The following is a 20,818-nucleotide window of genomic DNA, read 5'->3' on the forward strand; positions in this document are numbered from 1 at the left end:
ACTTTTAGCTATAAAATAGCCAATATTGGCCTTGCTAATACTTGTTAGAGAAGTGCTCACAAATGACCCCCTCCATGCCCACTGTCCAGAAGCCTTATTTAGAGTTTGGCGAACAGGATACTCTGCTACAACATAAAGGACGTATATAGTACATTATATCCAATGGAATGGAGCTTGTAATAAGGCAGACGGGCTATCCGTAACCCGTTCACTGAACTCTAAATCAGGCTCCTTGTCTAACGCCAAGTTGATAACTCTGTGCATGGCAACTGTTTTCCATAAATTGTGTTAGCACTTGTTGCACTTTGGGTGTGTGCAATATCCCTGTGCAATATTTTCTCTATAGTTTTACTGTCTAAGAAACATAAGGGGCAGCAGTAAAAAAAAAAGGATTCTGGGTGCCACAATGAGCCGCAACTAAATTTATGATGTGAGGGCTTCCATCATATCCTGTCACAACCATACACAGCAAAGTTATTGTACATATCTGTGACGTCACAGCAGGGTGCAATGACGTTCTCTTTTGCCTCGTGCTGTAAGGAGCTGCTCACCCCACCCTACAGCTGTATGGACTGGGCTCCTACTTCTTTGACCCCCATCTACAATTATTAGATCTTCCCGGAAGGAGCTCTAGGGAAGGCGGAAGTGGTTGTATGTGAGCGAGAATCTCAGTAAGAGTTGTCTCCTGGGTATCTGTGTTCGATAGCTTCCTTGCTAGATTACTCAGACAGTTAACTTACATTCTTGCCTCGCTCCACACTCTTGTAAGCTCGGTGCATTTGAGGAGGGGGGTGTTCATCGGGGCGGGCAGAAGAAATGTTTTATATTAGAGTGGGACTCAAGAAAGTGAGTGGCGTGTGCGTGCGGGGGGCGGGGACTGGGGGTCACAGAAGTTACTTTACATATCGGACTTAACCAGAGCTGTCATGATGAGGCCTTGCACTCAGTCGCTGAAAGAATTACACTTTCTCACAAACGAAGACGTGATATAACCAGTAAGGAATGTTAACAAGAACCATATTTTCCTTTGGCTCATATATCAGACATTAACTTTCTGTTTCCAGGAGTGCAACATCATTCTGGGAAGTACATGACTAGGTAACATCTACAGACTGTGCAGAATTGCTTCCAGGTTTTAGAAGGCAAAAAACATGTTTTGACCCCGGGCAGGGAAAACGTAGCTGATTGCGCGGGAAATATGACGACGTGGACGGCGGGCTGGCGCTCCTAGTCCCAGGCTTGAAAACAGGGTCGTTTCTCAGATGCTGTCTCGCTTGTTCAACGGGTGGGGTTTCCTCACTGAGATTTTGGAGTAAAGGCACCGAAGGGCTGTTTCTGGGTTCGACCTTCTCGGACATGTTGAACTCATAGGGCCTGATTAACGAACATCAGTGAGAGACTATGAAACTGTTACGGTATGCGTAGGCTAGCTACTTCTTGAGGAACCACCGTCATCAGTAACAACCTGTCCATCCTGCCATCATCGGATGATGCTGTTCAGTTCAGAGTCATGTGGCTCAACAGCATCAGGCCTGTGGCGAAACAGAAAAGGGGACTTTGACTGTTGTTCCTGTCTGGAAACCAAAATATCCAGTAGCTTTGAGGGTACACTTCAATTGATATTTATTTCCTGCACTTAAAAAGTGCGTTACGTTCTGGGGACTCCTGCCTGAGAGGTACCAACAATTGGTATTATCAAAAGGCATACATTGACTTTAGAAAAATTAGACACAATCAGAAAACGAAGTGGGAAAGAATAGTGGACCAGTGCATCCAATGCAGAGCTCTGACTTTTTTCATCCTAGTGGACACATGCCTCCAGTGCCGGGCTTAGCGCTAGTGGTGCCCTGTGCGACAATGTTTGTTGGCGCCCCGATGGATACTTCCACCATGGATTTCCTCACTACCACTCTTTAACAGTGCCCCTTAAGCCTCCATAACCACTCTCTCTAAGATACATTTAATTAGTTTCATAGCACCACTCATACCAGTGTAGAGTGTCAGAAAACTTTACGTTGCATACACATTACACAGAGAAACTCAATCATAGGTGTGTAAATCCGTGTGTAGGAAATATTACATAACACAGAAGACTACAAGGTGTAGGAGTCACATGTCATCCATACTGGTAGGCGTTATAGTTTGCTTGGTCTGGAGAGGCACACACTCAGAATTTTTATTGTAACACCAGGGTCAGGGGTTCTCTTTAATAATAGGAATTGATTTCTACCCAAATTAACCCTTTTGCAACATTAGGATTATGAAAGACTGGGGGAAAAATCATAATGCTCTAATCTATACCTTGCAGTATGGATGCAGTTCTTGGATGACGGTTAATAGCTTACTTTTCTATATTAGGATTTTAACTAATAAACTGCAAGTAACACAAGCGTTTGCAATGCAATGGGTCACAAGTTTGCTCGAGTTAGAGCTCTTTGCATTGTAACTTCCTAACTGGACTTTTCTTGCCACATAAATTGAAAATGAAAAATAAAATAGTTGAAATAAGCGTGCCAATTCAAAGCGCCACGGCCGCCATGAGCATGACATAAAAGGAAAAAGAAGTTAGCTCGCAGTCAATCCTATCGGCAAACTTGTTATCCATGTAAAGGGTCGATGGCCAAGGCGGTAACAAAACTGCCCCAAGGAGGAACAAATGTAAATCATTTACCAATGATAACAAAGGAATTTTTAAAGGCAAGCCCATGAATGAGTGATAGTGATGGGCGTGCGGTGGGTGTGGTTCAAAGGTCCACAGATAGATTACAACACATCAGATCGTTTGTGCGTTCAACCTAAAAAGGACCTCTCTGACAAAAGTAGTAACTAACTGACCTATCTGCATTATATGCACTTAATCCGCATGGTAAACCTTCTTTGCAGCAGGCATTTTAGCCCTCTGCGCTACCTTAAAACTTCCACTAGAGACAACTCTGAGATCCCTCTAGGAAGAACATTAATCATCAGAGGTATCATGACATATTTATTGTCACCTAAAAACTGACGGACCTAAGGAATACTGCAGTAAAATGAAGAATAATTTGGGGGGAACAATCCTACTGCAAGAGCATATTTAAAAGGTGTGAACGTATGCTTAAGGTCACTATTTATGTTCTGCTGCATTTAGCACTATTTCTTAGCGCAAAATGCATCCTCACATTCAATTTGGACGCGAGGATGTATTTTGCGCTAAGAAAATAGTGATAAATGCCAGCAGTAAATTGGTCAAAAATCCAACACATTTGCCAAGCGTGAGTGACTGCTGGCACTTGCTATTCATGATCTGTTGCTTTTAGTAGTATTTCGTAGCGAAAAATTCATTAGTGAGAGTGAGAGGATGCATTTTGTGAAAAGAAAATAGTGATAACTGGCAGTAGTAAATTGTTGGAAAAGTCAACCGCAAGAGCACATTTAGCCAGTGTGAGTGATTGCTCGTGCTCGCTATTCATGATCTGTTGCATTTAGTACTATTTCTTAGCAAAAAATGCATCCTCAAATCCATTTTAGTGGTAAATGCAGAATGACTCTTACCACGTAATTCAAGTGTAATCTTGTGGCAATCTCAGGTAATTCCAAGTGATTATGCTACACGGAAGGACACAGTTTACGCCCACCTCTACCACATACCTGGCTGAGCAAAGGAACAGTTGGCATACAGCATTACATGAACTGTTCACTGGATGCAAAAGCCTTTATGAATCCCGTCTTGTTCCTTTTTCCTACATTGCTGGCTATATTATAAACCTATTCAGTTATGTGAGGCATGCCCTACAATCAAGGTGTCAAACGGAGTATAAAATGGCAGACTTACAACTGAAAGGGCATTAGCAAGCAAAGACATAAAACAAATTATCTGTCTGCACATAACTAGATGAGAGAACATGAGTGGAAAGTTCAGAAAAATGCTAGTTACTAAAAGCAAGAGCAGCAGGCCAAACTGTATGTTCTCAGCATCACTACCAGCTCTGTTGCGCAAATCAGGGGCCTGACTCACAAAGGTAAACTTAGCCCAAAAGTCTACGTTTAGACCATAAGTCTAAACATAGACCAAAAGTCTAACTTTACTGTAAGTAAAGTTACACTTTAGGACTAAACTTAGACTTTTGGTCTAAACATGGGGCAAAATTCACAAAGATAAACTTAGACCAAAAGTCTAAGTTTAGGCCTAAAGTCTAACTTTACTCACAGTTAAGTTAGACTTTAGGTCTAAGTTTAGACTTTTGGTCTAAGTTTACCTTTGTGAATCAGGTGACTGCTGGGTTTGAGGGCTCTGAACACTGGTGGTGGGAAGCGGTATCAAAGTGTGTGAGACTGATGTGTCTTGCTCCAGTTAAGAATTTCAACGACCAACTTTCACCAGCCACCAAGTAGGAAAGGCCATCCACTTTAATGGGCTAACTGTACCTACTCTTATCGGAAAAAGTTAGTCTGATAAAAACAAGAGGTCCTCATTCGCTGGCCACGTGGATAATAGAAATAGGGTGGGAGCCGTGTAGAGTGGAATGTGGAAGAGTTTTTAACAGGAGCTGGACCTGCCCTGAGACTTGTCACAGACCCACACTCCAGGGCCAAAGCTGGTCGTGGACGATCCACGTGATAAATGTTGCCAGCTATAACAAAACGATGCATGGGTTGAAGGCTAGCATAAGCACAGACACCACCAGTTTTTGAAAGAAATTAGGAGGCTGGATTCAAAGAACTGAGGCATGTGGCACTCACTGGCTCCCCCTCTATGCAGTCCATTGGGTCACAGCATTACTATTACAGTTCACCTCCATCTAGTGGTCGCTGGCCTTGCAGGTTCATCTGAATAAAGATATGTAGCCTGAGCCCTGCAGGAACATCTTTATAAACAAGCACTGATAAAGCCAATAGGTCTTGACTTTTCATTGTTTCCAAAAGTATTGTGCACGACGTGTTATCGCGTGTGCATGCATATGCTTCATGATGCTATGGTGATCTAGCGAGTAGAGCTGTGTGCTTGCAGGCATCACCAAGCACATACGCATTCATGAAGCTGCAATTTTTTATGTACTGTTCTAAGATGGCAGATGCCAATCTTGAAGCAGTAAATATGAATCAATATTTAAATGAGACCAAAAGCACTTGTTGAAAAAGAAGGGGAGAGCCCTTTAAATATGTAAGAAGACAAATTACAATAGTAAGCAAATGAGACTGAGAAGGAACTCAAGCAAAGCTAGGCAACGGCCTGGCCAAAGCCCACTGTAAGCCGACTGTAAGTTTTAGCATTGTACACAACAGCTAAAGGATGCCTGTTGAAGAAACATAACGAAGCAGTAAACCGCGTGTGCATGGGACAAAGGCAGGGTGTCTGTTTCAGATGGGGGCTAAGCTAAAGAGAGAAATTGGTGTAAACAAATCACTCTGTGACACCAGACAAGCAAAATATGAATTTAAGTGAGTGAGACACAACTTTTAAAATGAAACAGAAACTTGACTGAAATCTGTTTTTGCCAGATCTGATCAAGAGTCCTGTAAACCAAGGCTATCTTCAAGGAGCAGTCATGATTTTGAGAACTTGTACCACATGTGCAAAGGTAGAAAATAAAGAGGTTTGATGGTCTCGAGCATGATGTAGGGGGCAACAGTTTATAGAGCAGGCATACACTTGCCTTATATTATATTATATTATATTATATTATATTATATTATATTATATTATATTATATTATATTATATTATATTATATTATACAGGGCCCTGGCACTAGAGGGCAGCATGTTGCAACACAAAATCCAGGGACCAGAGCTTGAGAAATAACTCATAGTATTTATTTTTTAGATGGTCTACTGATACCCTTCCTGAATTCAGGCATCACCATTTTATACATTCAGAGGGTTGTGGGGACATACTACCTTAAGGCTCAGTGCACAGTATTCAATTTCTGCAAGGACGTCTCGTCCTACAGGTTAAGTTTTAAATTTTGCAAATGGATGACCTGGAGTAGAATCCCAAAATCCCCACTTCACCAAGTTGTGAAGACTTGGACAATCGCTTTATCCCCTGGTACCCTAGTTTCCTTGTTTTTTTCAATATGCCGTCACTTAAAGCATTCGAGTTTGTTTCCTAAACCAGATAACACAATTTAATGCCATCCAATTTATACTTGCAAATTGATTCGTAACGTTCTGGATATGTACTGGCCTATTTCAACCCCTAAAGTGGCATCTTGACACTGAAACAGTTTTGGGGCCTATGACTACCCAACTTCGTTTTAATAACTGTATCACAGCTGAATGAAAGGCTGAGTGTATTCCCCGGGATTTAAACCTATGTGCCATTCAGGTTACCCAGAAACCTCTGAAATGGATGGATTATCCACATCCCTTAATGAGCCATGCCCATGGTCATGTTCCATCCCCTTTGTCCGCACATCTGTAATATCTCTTTGGTGCAATACTGTTTGGGCTATGAAAGGTGCTGAATTAGAAACAAAAAAAATCAGCAAAAGTATTTAACAGTAAGCAGATGAAGCAACAGTAAGCAGATAGCATTAGCATCCTTCTTTCTGTGGCTGCCAACCAAGATGTGCCTATCTCATTAGTAATATAACCAGTTGACTCCATGTTTCACGAAGGACGCTGCGCGCAGCTGTTGGTTTTTATTTAACCAAATGCATCCCGGTCCATAGTCCTCGTTCGTATGAGTCAGTTGAACTGAACTACTACAGTTGAAAACAATGATTAAATACGGAATAAGTCATCTGGTAACATCCCTCCCTATCACGACGAAAAGAAAATCTGTCACAATTTTTTGCACCAATTATTTGACGAATCGTTGCAACTCACAAGTCACCGACCTGCGGCAAATTATCTATTCGCTTTATTATCTTAGTAAAGAGCAGCTCCATCTCCAGGGATGTGATGTTGTCAAATGCAACCTTTTCAGATGCAGCAGCTGGAGGCATAACTGGTTCTAACAGATGAGACAAACGCCCTTTGAAGTGTATTTCAGTGTATTCACTGCACAGTGGAGCGCCAGGCTCCAGAACCTGCCATAACCTCAGAGCGCGTTGACGCACGTGCGTGGAGACAGCACGTGCGCTTTACACGCGCCCTTTTGTTCTGTGCACCAAGCAACTTCTAGAGCGGCCCTACCTCGTTATCAGCGTCAGAGCAGATAACCAGCTGCACCAGGCGCTACATTCTGTTTCTATGCGATATGGCGTTTGGTGTAGCCCGTGTAAGCACTCTACCACCCCAGGGTTGTCATTTATGGCCTGAAGGCAACAGTGGTTGTAAAAACCCTACTTATTTCCTGCAACTGGCACATCGTACCCGTTAACTGGCTCCTCAGCAGGGCACAGGAGGCTGATGAGTGGCTAAGGGTGGGACCAGTGGCCGCCACAAAATGACGGGGGCCCCACGAAGTCTGTGTTGAGGGAGTCTCTGAAACTCCCAGATGTCACAGATATACATAGCCCTGAGATCCCACCCCAGCTACTCCCGGGGGGTGGGGGGGCTGCTTTTTCTAAGCACAGTGTCAGAACCCAAGGGGCAGGGTGGAGTGTCTTGAGAGTGGGTGGGCTCACCCTGAAGCTGCGTTCAGCACGATAACACGGTGCTTAGGAGGAGGATGGAGTGACTGTGGAGGCCCCCCTTACTCTACACGCTGATTTACATTTGTGCAATTTGGGAGATCAGATTCAATATTAAAGCCAAGAGTTGCGATGGTGAACGGAGGTGAACCTAATTATTTCCCCGGCCCGTCTCCCCCCTAGGAGATGTTTATTAACATATACATAAGTTAGTTTATGGTTTTTCTAGCACTAAGTGCGTGCGAACTTTAATCCGATGTCTTCCATGAAAGACACTAAGAACGCACCGGTGCGGGCGAGTCACGGTTGTTCGCTCACACTTAATGTTTGCTGGTCGGTGAGCAGCTGGCCTGGAGGGTGGTGGAACGATAGTAGAGTCCTGGAAGTAGAGGATGGCTGAGCACATACTTGTTATTTCAACACGTCCTCTTCCGCCGACGGGAAACGCCCAATGGAATAAATGGCCCGTCCAGCCCTGACGTGTTAGAAACCAGGTGAGACGGACTCAGTATTCCATCCTCTGAGTTTGTACGTTCAATGCCATATATTGGTAATGTAACATACTTTTATTTACAGCACTTGTAGAAAACATATTATTACCTGTAGGAGGGACTTGGTCAGTTTCTGTTGGCGCACCTGGAAGTACCTGTTATATATTTGTTAAAATACATCATTTCAGTGGGGCATGGTGTAAAATGATCAATCTAGTGGTGGGGCACATAACATAAAGCCATTGACCTCAATTCACCAAAATGCCAGGAATAGCGGAAGTGACATCACACGCACTTTGACCTTCATTTTTATTCACACACACAGACGCTTAAATATACACACATATATTCACCCAAACAGACTCTCACCCCCAAGCACACACACACAACCTACATTTAAAAGCATTTTTTTTTACTTACCCCAGCTGTCAGTGAAGGTCCTATTCCAGCTAATAATTAATAGTGAAAAATACTTAATTACACACTATTATTGAGATAAATTGACAGAAAACAAGGATAGTGGAGTCCCAACAGACGCCCATAAGGACGAGCTTCCACTGTGTTCTAGGCACCGATTTTGCCACCTCTGAGGCCAGGGGTCGCAAAAGCAGTGCTCAGGGTTGCAAGGGGCATGCCATGGGTCGCAGCTGCGATCCTTGGTGACCCGTAAATGACCCAAGTATAAGGCAGGAGTTGACAAATCAAACCGAACAATGACAAAGTCAATAGTTTTGGCTTTTGCCTACTGAAGGGATAATTCGAGCTTCTCTATGAAGTTACAACTTCTATGTCATCGGCAACAACAACAGATGTTCCCTCAAACATGCAACATAGCGTGGGGCGCAGCAGAAGAAGAGGGTCAATACGGTCACCTGCTGCCTCAGCGATTGAAGGCAGGTCTAGGTTTTTGCTATTGGGATTTTTATGGAGGGACGGACAAGGCAGAGTTTGATTCCTGCAATTGGACAGAAACATATAAGGATTACAAGGGTGAGTAGTCGGGCTGTGATCTTACTGCAAGGATGCAGGGGCATGCTACGATGCTGCTGCAGCTGAATGAAACAAGGGGAGGGTAAGTTTTGCTGGGATGGAGTAGGAGCATACAGGCTGGAAAAAGGTATATAATAGAGCATGCTGAGGAAGACAGGCACTGGAGGGGATCTTCCTCATGGGAAAGGGATTATGCCTCATTGGAAGCATAGAGTGCAGGAATATGGTGCAGGATGAAGCATGCATGAGAGCGCTGGTATTGCTGTTCTTAAGCACAGGAAGGATGCTTGCAAGACTGGACGTGGGGAAAGCGCAAGAAAGCAGGGTATCATGGACTGCTGAGGATAGGCTGTCTATAGAGGCATGCAGGGGAGGTTAGACTGCTGAGATCTGTGCATGCTTCCTCTGGTATAGAAGGAAACATGCACTGGAGGCAGTAGAGTGCACACATTCCTACTGTTTTGCCTAATAAGAACTATGCAGAGGTGTTGATTTGATTTGGGAAAAGCATGCAGGGGAGGGCAGGCTTCCTGGAGTTCTGCAGTTGGAGATGCATGGCAGAACTATGGATCTGATGTAGGAAGACACATAGAGAGGAGGATGTTGTGCAACAAAGATCATGCAGAACTGTGGAACTGGTGTAGGAGTGTGCATGTGGGGGAGGACAGGCTTCCTGGAGCTCTGCTGCTGGATACGCATGCAGAGCTGTAGATCTGATGTAGGAAGATGAATAGTAGTTGCAGGAGTTTTGACGCATAGAAAGCATGCAGAGCTGTGGAGCTCATGTAGGAGGGCACGCACAGGTGAGGATAGGGAATGCATGGGTCATGCGCACAGAAGGCATGCAGAGCTGTGGATCTGGTCTAGGAAGACACATACAGAGAAGGACAGGTGTTGCAGGAGTTTTGTTCCATAGAAAGCATGCAGGGCTGTGAAGCAGATGTAGGAGAGCACACACGGGAGAACAGGCATTGCAGGAGTTGAACTACACAGAAAGCATGCAGAGCTGTGGCTCTGGTGTAGGAAGGAGTATGCAGGGAAGGACGGGGATTACGGGGGCTTTGCAGCGCTGAGGAAGGCTGAAGAAGAGAACTGACTTTGCTGAGGCTTTATTGCAGGTGACAGCATGGAATCTGGTACAACACCAACATAGCAGTCTCTTTAGTCCGCGAAATTTATGTATGGTATAATCATTCATTTTTGTGAGCAGTAAACCAATCAATTCGTGGGTTGGTGTTATTTTTTTTAAAGAAATAAATTGTAATTGCATTTACATAGTGCTGCCCCTGCTGATGCATACAGTGCTTTACACTGGCCAGCATGCTGCTGAACCCAAGTTTAGTGGGTAATCTCTTTTGGGATTTTACTTCATACTCTGGGTGTTTAGAGGTGGAGCCTTTTCACATTCTGCAGTCTGTCCAGGGAAGAGAAATGTAAACTGTGATGCGTTACATAACCTAATATAACTCATTTCCTGTGAGTCACATGACTGCATGGGAAAGATGGCGTTATGGTAGTTTACGAAGTGCAGATTATCAAGCCGAGTATATATTTGCATTTTTTTAAATAATCCAGACCTGTGCCTTTTTCTCTTGGAGCAGTGGAGCAAGGGATTGGGCAGAACACGCAGTCTTGGTGCGATGAGGCAGAACCACCAGCTAGCGTTCTCTCTCTCTCCCCCCACCTCTCTCGGTATTAAACATACAGATCATGGGATTCGCCCCCTTGCAGAACTTCTCCCATGAAACGTAATGGTTGGGCACAGACTGAGGTTCTTTTCTTGGGCTTCAGCATGGTTGAACAGATCCCAAGGCTTCTAGGACATAGGATTCGATGGGGGTGGGCAGATAGTGAGACTTTGTGCAGGGTCTCTCAATGGCTAGCTACCCTGAACCAAGGCAACTGATGTATGCACTCACGTTACCTGGAACGACTGAAACACATTTCAGCCATTCCCACTTCAAGATAGTCAAAGACCAACACAAAAAGTGGTAAAGCCCCATCATGGTGGGAGCAGTGCTTAATTTGTAAATAAAAACGTGCTGGTGCGCAAATCTCTCCTCTGAATCTTGCGGCTGCTGTAAATAAATGTGTGAGCACTGAATATTGAGGCAGCGTAATCCTAAAGCCGTCCCGTCTTCTTTGATCGATTTATAGCCACTCCCTGCCCCTTCACCTAATTCTTGCAGCTTTCTGCTTTCTCCCTTTGTGACGCTTTTTCGTTTTTCTCTTCCTCCTTCTTTCCCATATATGCCTTTTGCTTGCAGCAAATGCCTGATGCAGAAAACTTAGGCCCTGATTTATACTTTTTGACGCAAACCTGTGTAGGCGCAGGTTAGCGTCAAAAAGTTTACCGCCGGCTAACACCATTCCTGGACGCCAGTCGGGCGTCATATTTAAGGAATGACGCTAGCCGGCGGTAAGGCCCGATTAGCGTAAAAATAAATGGCACTAACCGGGTGGGGGAGGCGTAGGGGAAACAGACGGTTGTGCATCGAAGAATGGCACTAGTCAGGTTAGAGTCAGAAAAATGACTCTAACCTGACTACGTAATTTTTTTGACGCATAACCCCCATGGACATGACTCCTGTCTTACTAAAGACAGGAGTCATGCCCCCTGCTCAATGGCTATGCCCAGGGGACTTTGTCCCCTGGGCATAGCCATTGGGCACAGTGCCATGTAGGGGGGCCCAAGTTAGGCCCCCCTATGGCACTTTATAAAAAAAAAAACATACCTGGATTTACCGGGGATGGGTCCCCCCATCCTTAGGTGTCCTCCAGGTGTGGGTAGGGGTGGGTGGGGGTGTCCCTGGGGGCAGGGAAGGGCATTTGTGGGCTGCACAGGTCTAGTAAAGCCTGCCCTGACCCAGGTGACCCATTATTTAAGGCCCTCCTCCTCCTGTGTGTGATTTGTGCATGGGAGGATAAATAAGACGCTAAGGCCTTAAGAGTAATTTTTTGCCCGGGAATGCCTGCCTTGCATCTCATTGACGCAAGGTAGGTTTGCACAGTAAAAAAATGACGTTAACGCCAATATTTTGACTCTAGATGGGTCTAGCGTTAAAATATAAATATGGAGTTAAGTTTGCACCGGATTTGCATAAAAAATAAATGACGCAAATCCAGCGCAAACAGAGTATAAATATGCCCCTAAGTGCGGGCCCTCAAAAAAAGTGCTGGTGTCCCCCACCGGGAATCACCGGCTGAAATTAAGCAATGGCTGAGAGGAGGTAACACAGTAAAAAACTAAACATGCAGCAACACAGATTAGACTTGGCACAAGCATTAGATACAAACACAAAGCACTGTTACCCTATTGTGGTGTGCTGAGCACACTGGGGAACAAGCCAAACACTTCCCAGTGGGTCAAAGTCACACAAACACCACATTAGAGGACAACACAAAATGCCAGGAAGGGGTCAGACGCAAACCCAACATCAACAGAAGCATCAATTCCCTGCCATATCATATATGACTAGGCTGGTACAAGAGGAACAAGGAAACAGAAATCCATACGACTTCCTAATAATCTTTCAGTTTTTACCATCAACTTTCTAGTCAAGAAGAAAAACCTTTTCTCCAATTGTTTCACGCATTACTGATAATGGACGAAGGCCAAGGTGGGCAGACCAGCACACTTCTCTGCTTATTTAGCTAGCCGGTTTATCCGTGGTAGTAGAAACGCCCCTGTGTGCAAAGCAGCAAGTTAATAAATACTGTTTTGCCCACCTCACATCTGCTTCCGCTGAGCAGCCAGTTGACTTTAATACATTATTTGTTAACCTGGCTGTAATATAACACTAAAAGGAACATCAGCGGTTTTCCAATGGCATACACAGGTGTGTATTGAGAAAAGGCTGTCTGCTTAATTAGCATCCTTGCTGATAAACACTCCGCTATCTTCGATGTGCTGGATATTCGGAGGTTACCACAGTAAGAACTGACATATGACTTTCCATCAGTGCAGGTCGGTCAGACGGGCCATCCTGTGGGCTCAGAAAGTAGCTCAATATAATTAAGCCACCACTTTCAAAAGAAAAGTAGATACAGCAATTTCCATCGCCCTCAAAGACCAGGCTGTAGAAAAAAATGTGTGGCTACCACTTAAGGAGGGCCATTGCTGGCTCTAGTCTCATTTTCCACTTGGTACCTCACTTAGAAGAGAGACCCTTATGGGACGCATCTCTCTTCCTGCCTGGCGCCATAATGAGAAGAGAAAACCCTCAGGATCAGGCTAATTTCCCAATCAAAAAACAAATTAGCAGAGAGACCTGACTGGCCCCAGTTTCGCTTTACAAAAAGCACCACAGTTAACAGGGAGATCCTTAGAGTGGTCTCACTTCATCCATGCCACAACAGTTAGGAGAGAGACCCCTCATTCCTTGGTATCACATTACAGATACCACCACAGTTAGGGGGAGACACATCAGACCCCCCAACTCACTTCACACACACCACTGTAGTAGATGAGAGCTTCCTTTTACTTCACAAATGTCACCACTGTTAGGAGACAACACTCGGACCCCGGCCTCACTTCACGCACACCACAACAGTTCGGAGAGACACTACCCTATTCCAGTCTCACTTCACAATTGCCACTATTCTGAGGTGAGAGACCCCTCAAGCCCTGCTCTCACTTCACACAGGTCATCACAGAAGGGAGATAGACCCATCAGGCCCCGGCCTAACTTCACGCATGCCACCACAGTTAGGAGACATACACCTCAGGCCCCCTCATCTCACTTTACACGCCAACAGAGTTAGGTGTGACACCACAAAGGCACCTTAAAAACTCCACTATAATTTTTAGAGAGACCCCTAAGGCCCCGTTCCGCTTCATCTACACCACCACAGCTAGGAGAGAGACCCCATTAGATTCTGGTCTCACATCACACACATTATCCTTGTTGGCAGAGGGACATCTCAGGTAGAAAAAGCTGAAAAAAAAACAGTTTTATTCAAGTTAAGCATAAAATACAAGGATTTACCTCACAAGCTAAAACATTTAAAGCTAGGAAGAGCAACTGTGATTTTTGAAAAACCTGCATCTCTCCTTTAATTTGTTGCACGTAGTGAAGATGTGAGAGGATATCTTGGGAGCGTGTGCTCATCTCGTGCACTTTTTCCCTCTCACTTGTACAGGGAATCCTTACACCTCATGAAGGCGAACAGTCACCAGTTTTACTCTTCAGTCTTTCAAAGGCAGTGTGCTTCCTGTTGTTTTCACAGCTCAAAAAAGCCTCCAAAGGACCGGAGGTAAAGGGCGGCACCAGCCGAGGGCAACAGAGCATCACCGCCGGCGTTGGAGCAGCAAAGTGAGTGATGCAGGAAGGGATTAACAAGCAGCAACAAAGGCTCTTTTTCGTTTGCTATGATGTAGCTGCGCTAATTATCATCATACTGAAGTGAGCTCATAGTGAATTATGAAAATGTGTTTCCAGTCATCAGCTGCATGAGACCTCCCTCGCCCCCAATGCCCGTGACTTTTTCAGATGTGTTAATGTGCACCACGTCCAATTAAGATATTATGTACGTCCATGGAGCTGCTTCAATGCCAGCTCTCAGGCGGACTTTGAAGTATTTAATGAAAAACTACCCAGACCTGAAGCTTCTGCGGGTCCTGTAAAGTGGCCTATACAACGTGCAACCTCAGTCAGTTAAGGCCAAAAAAATGAGAAGTTTTCCGGATAATAAACTAAGCGCCTGATTCAGAATTTGGCGGACAAGTTACTCCATCACAATTTAATGCAGTAACAGATGCGAAGCAGGCGTTCCCCTCTTACTGGAAAGATGGTGGCGTGAGGTAGCCTCTGAAGTAACCAGCCATAGGGGGTTATTCCAACTTTGGAGGAAGTGGTAATCCGTCCCAAAAGTGACTGTAAAGTGACGGATATACCACCAGCCGTATATCCTATGGAACTCGTAATACGGCTGGTGGTAAATCCGTCACATTTGGGACGGATTACCACCTCCTCCAAAGTTGGAATAACCCCCATAGTGTTCAGACACACTGTACCAAGAAGTAACCACTAACCCAGCACACTATTTCCTTTTTAATGTCAAAAATTCAATTGGTACACAATTTGCTGCAGAGTTTTGCAAAACCGCTATGACCTCATTCTGGAAACAAGCTGCTTTACCGTGAAAGGCATGCCAATCAACATTAATCAGAGGGGAATTGTTTTGCAAAGTGCTCCATTAAATCTTGTGTGCTCTCGTACAATATAAATTAACAGCTCTTTCACATGAGCTGTTAAAGCTGTGATTTCTACTACTTCAGAAAGCATATGTGAGTCCTATGGCACACCTTTGTAGCACATTTGGAGCCTTTAAATGCACAGCACAATACTGCATTTGTGGCTGGAGTTCTCAAAGTTGTGAGCAAGTGCCACCCAGTGCTTAATTTGCGCTTGTTGTTTCCAGTGCGGAGCACCAGCACTTATTTTTGAGGGCCAGCGCTTATGTTTCTGCCTCAAGCATTTACTGAGCAAAAGACACAACTGGGAAAAACGGAGGAAGAGAAAAACGAAAAAGCGTCACTAAGGGTTTCTCCTTAGTTGGAGAAAGTTGCAAGAGTGAGCTGAAGGGGTAGGAAGTGGCTTTAAATGGATTGAAGAGGCCCGAGATGGCTTGAGGATTACGCTGCCTCAGTATTCCGTGTTTGCACATTTAATTGCAGCGGCCGCCGCGTGTTTAAGAGGAGGGCTTTAAGCACCGACACATTTTTATTTGCAAATTAAGCACTAGTGCCACCAAAATCGCCTGCATTCGTTCCACAGAAATATTTGTTTTCTGTTTACATTTGATATAGCATAACCTTAAACTTGCATTCAGTAGAGCTGAAAAATATTTGTAACCTAAATTACAAATGGCTTTGTGCATCCAGGTTTCAAAAACAGCAATTTGCCAGGGCAGAATCCACTCCCCCATAAACAAAATCATCTTGCATCAATGATTACCATAGCGATGTGCCTTGATGAACATGTTCAGTACACCGCTATCGTCGATTTTCTCAAAGAGGCAGGGATTTGGGCGTTTCCTGAATAACTGAAGTATAACACAAATTTATTGCTGATCTGATGGGAAGAAACAGTAGGTAATCTTCTACTGTGGGTGAGGAAGAGGAGTGAAGAGGAAACAAAAAGAAAACGTGCAAATTCTCTTTTCTGTGTGATTTACTCATGAGGAATTTACCAATATTTAGAAAATCAGTATATGTAAATTTAATTTACGTCAGCATTATTGGAAATTTGTGAGTGTCACAGATTTCCTGTTGAAAACGTGCTCCAAATGAAGAATTAAAACTGCTGGTGTAAATTTGTGACATTCACTCGAGCTTTGAAAAACGAGAGAAAGATATTTAATGCAACTAGAACACGGAGTTCCCTCTTGGGTGGAAGCTAATATATATGCAGCTAGTGCAGTGACACTGGGGCCCAGAGGCATGAGGGGCACTGGGCACCCCAACTGAAGCTGTATTACACTAGCTTACGTTCGACACAGGGGGCCATTTGCCAGGATTATATTGGAGCAGAGTCACCTTTGCTATGCCACTGACACTTAAAGTTCTAGTATGCTACTAATGGCGGATTAACTAGTGGTATAAAAGTTCAATGTGTTTAGCTACTCCCAATTACCTGCAGATGGTAGGTTTGTACTTTGACATCCTTTCAGGGTCAGATGTATGAGTAACAATGAACTAGAAAATAGGAATCCAGTTACTTACCTAAAGTCATGGTTTTGCAGCTTGAAACGCAATCCTGCCATCTAGTGCTTGGGTCTGAAAGTGTATTTGTTTTCTCCAAAACTTTGTTAGCTTGTGGGAGGAGTTGACATAGGCGGAGCCCATGTATGATGCCCACTGTAGTGCCTACCATCAAAGAGTCTTTTTTTTCTGCCACAAACCTCCTACAATGGGGAGGCTGAAGGGTCGTATGTGAATCTTGAAGAATTTAATGCTTCAAAACCATAATTACAGTTAAGTAACTGGTTTCTTTTGCAGCATGAAATCTCTTCTAGATACACATGCTTTACACAGATTATGTACAATCTTACCTTCCATATGGTGGTGGTTAGATGAGAAGTGAAAGCAAACATTTTCTAAGCATGGCTTGTCCCACTTCAACCTCTTTGCATGAATGTAAGTTAATACAGTAGTTCTTTGAAGGCTAATTTACATCTTTCTTGCATAGAGGCATTGGCCACAAATCAGTCTGGATTTGCATAGCACTGCTAATCACCAGAAAGAGTATCGAGGAATTTGCAGGTCCCGGAAACCTCATTCGAACAGCCATGCCTTGAGTGACCTTTGGGCATCAGAAAGTGAGGTGATAGTCCGGAGTTGGATGGGGAGGCTGTTCAAGGTTTTGCTGCGATGTAGGAGAAGGAGCGTCCTCTACTTCTGCTTTGGTAGATATGAGGAGAGTTTGCAGGGAGGCAGAGCATAGTCTTCTTGACATAGTGGAAGTTCAGGTGATGGTTAATGTAGGATTGGCTCTTGGTTGTGCAGACCCTTGTGTGCTTGGTTCACAATGTTGAATTGGCATCTCATTTGTACATGGAGACGGTGCAGTTGTCTGAAGTGGCGTGTGATGTAGGTTTATCAGGGGAGGTCGAGGGTGAGTCTGGCTGTGGCGTTCTGTATGCATTAAAGTTTATGGAGGAAGTGTGTGTCAATTCCTATGTAAAGAGTGTTGCCATAGTCAAGTCAGCTGGTGATGAGGGCCTGTGTCAAGGTGCATCTGGTGTGCCAGGGTAGCCACTAGAACAACTTACGTAGCATGCACAGAATGAAAAAGCAGGCAGAAGGGATGGCGTTCATCTGTGATTTCATGGTGAGTTTGATGTCTTTGATGATTCCAAGGTTTCTGGGGTGGTCGGTAGGTGTGGGTTTGAATCCCAGGTCTGAGGACTACCAGACATTACTCTGGCATCACTCAATGAGTTCCTGTTGTTGTGGAAGATCAGTACTTCTGTCTTGCCTGTGTTCAGCTTCAGGTTGTTCTTCTTCATCCAGTTGGCGACGCTGGTCATGCAGCTGTGGAAGTTGGCCCAGGTGGTGATAGGGTCGTCTGTGAGTGAGATGATGAGTTGGGTGTCATCTGCATGGGATATTATGTTGAAGTCGTGTGATCTGACGATGTTGGCTAACGGGGTCATATAAATATTGAAGAGCGTAGGGCTGAAGGATGAGCCCTGGGGGATTCGACAGACAATATCCTTGTGTTTGGAGGTGTAGGGGTGGTAGGCGGAGGACCCTCTGTGTTCTTCCAGTGAGGAAGGCGGAGATCTAGCTGAGTGCATCTCCTTTGATGCCGGTGTGGTGGAGTCTTTTGATCAGCGTGTGTCTTTTGATCAGCGTGTGGGGTGAAAAGGTATCCAAGGCTGCAGAGAGGTCAAGGTGGATTAGAACTGCTGTTCCTCCTCAGTTAAGAAGGATTGAGATGTAATAAGTTGCTGCGAATAGGGCAGTCTCAGTGCTGTGATTGCTGCGAAAGCCAGATAGGGAGGCTTTGAGTAGCTGGTTCTGCTCTAGATGTGTCATGAGTTGCCTGTTAATGGTCTTTTCCAGTACCTTGGTTTGAGAATGGGAGCAAGGAGATTGGCCTGTAGTTTTGAAGTTCTCTGGGTTCGGCAGAGGGTTTTTTGAGTAGTGGTCTGACTTTGGTGTGTTTACAGGCATCTGGAAATTCTGCATTGGTGATTGAGTTGTTGAGTAGCATGGTGAGTTCCTGGCCAATCTTTTGATTTCTGAGGTTGAAGCTGTGGTGCGGGCATGGCTCTGTGGGAGCTCCGGAGTGGATGGATTTCGTGATGGAGGTGGTTTCCTGTGTGGATAGGAGGCTTCATGTGATCAGTCTGTGGTTTGTGCCAATTGTGGAGTGGGCGATTCTGTCAAGAAAGTCCATGAGTGAAGGCTGGGGCTTCCAAGTTTCTGTATATGGTCAATGTTGTTGTGGAAGAATTTGGCAAGATTGTCACACAGCTCTTTTGAGGGTGTTATGTTGTTTTTGCTGGCAGCTGGGATGGAAAACTCCTTGATGATGTTGAAAAGGTCCTTGATGTTGTTGTTGGTGCTGATTCGATCTGTGTTGCTAAGGCTGCCTTCTTTGTTGCCCTCAGCATCCAGTTGTGGAGGTTGAGGGAGGTTTGAAGGCTGCTCTGTCTGAGGTATTCTTGCTGGCACGCCATCTCCACTCCAGCTGTTTGCTGTCTTGCTTCACTGTTTTGAGTTCTTGGGTGTATAACCTAGCCATTTTGGAGGATCTTCTTCGCTTGTTGTTCTTGAAGGAGGCGATTTTGTTGGAGCAGTTGGTGGTCCAGGCTTTGAATTTATTGAATCCCTGTTCCATGTTGGTGGTGGCAGCTGGATTGGAGATGTTGAGGGCGTCTGTCCAGCTGGTCACTGAAATTGTGCTCCAGGTGCAGTTGGTGGCACTGCCCATCTTAGGGGTGGCAGTGCAGGGGCTGGAGATGCTGAAGTGGACGATGGAGTGATTGATCCATGTGAGTTCTGTGACGTGGCTGTATTTGACACAGTAGCTGGAGGTGGAGATGGGTACCACCGAGTGTCCTGTGGTGTGCGTGGAGCCACAGGTGATCTGGGTTAGTCCAAGGCTGCTCATACTATTGAGGAGGTGGGCAGTGTTGTTGTCACTGGGGTCATCGATGTGGAGATTGAGGTTGCTGAGAAAGATGTAGTCCTTGGAGTCCACGGCTAGGGGCACAACAAAATCTGCAATGGTGTTGCAGAAGCTGGCTCATGGGCCCAGGGATCAGTATCATCTAGAAACAGCTGTCCTTAGAGCTTTAGTTCGATGTCCCACAAAGAACTGTTGGGTTTTCCTGATACTGTGTGTCACTTGCATGTAGTACATGACTGTCACCCTGACATCCAATGTGTACAGGGCCCTTTCTTCTGCACTTGAAGGTTTCTGGGAGAAAGTTAGTATGGTAATCATCTTGTTAATGTGAAAGGCTGAGGTGACCTTTGCTAAAAATGTCAGATCTATCCTCATTATTAGCTTAACCTTGTGTATGGCTATGTATGGGTCCTGTACTGCTTAGATCTCACTCACTCACTCTTTTTAGTTATGTATTTGTCACCAAGACACCACACTATTTTTAATGTAGGGTAGCTGGATGTGGCCATAAGCACTTGTTCAAAAAGCACTTTCATCTATCCTGACAACACTAGGTTCAGACTCCACTGCAGAGGTGGTACCTCCGTAGCAGAAAAAAAGTATTTTTACCCCTTCCATTAACCTTTTGATTAGTGGGAGTGAAAAAATGTTTTGTGGGTGTAGTCAAGTATGCCATTGCAATTGTGTGTTGAGATGTGCTGCTAGGAAAGTTTTCTTTGTTACCAGACTTGGAGAAGATTTCTCCTAGTTTACTGTGGATCCTAGTGAGTATAATAATGATACCACCTAATTCACGTCTTCTTGCCAAAGTTTCAAGGAGTTTGTTTTAACTAGTCAATCATTGAGGTGAGGTGTACAGATATCACCACCAGTGTCTTGGCAAAGACCCTTGGCACAGACTTTATTAAACATTATAAAACTTTGAATTCATAATGTTCTCCTTCCATTACAAACCTTAGGTATTTCTTGCGTGCTGTGTGAATAGGTGTGTGGAAGTAAGTGTCCTTGATATCAACTGCTTCTAAGTAGCCTCCTCTGTCTAGCAAAAGCATAACACCTTGCAGTGTTGCCATTTGACATTTTTGAGCCATTATCTGTTTACAAAACACAGATCTCAAAAAGGCCGCATGGTTAGG

General features: G+C 44.6%; 1 protein-coding gene across 2 annotated transcripts in view; it reads right to left on the reverse strand.

Annotated features, from left to right (window-relative positions):
- ST3GAL1 (ST3 beta-galactoside alpha-2,3-sialyltransferase 1) overlaps positions 1-20,818 on the reverse strand; it is a 188,420-nt gene that overhangs the window by 130,891 nt on the left and 36,711 nt on the right. The window lies entirely within an intron of this gene.

Source organism: Pleurodeles waltl, chromosome 2_2 (assembly GCF_031143425.1).
Source record: "Pleurodeles waltl isolate 20211129_DDA chromosome 2_2, aPleWal1.hap1.20221129, whole genome shotgun sequence".
In the NCBI taxonomy this organism is placed as follows: Eukaryota; Metazoa; Chordata; class Amphibia; order Caudata; family Salamandridae; genus Pleurodeles; species Pleurodeles waltl.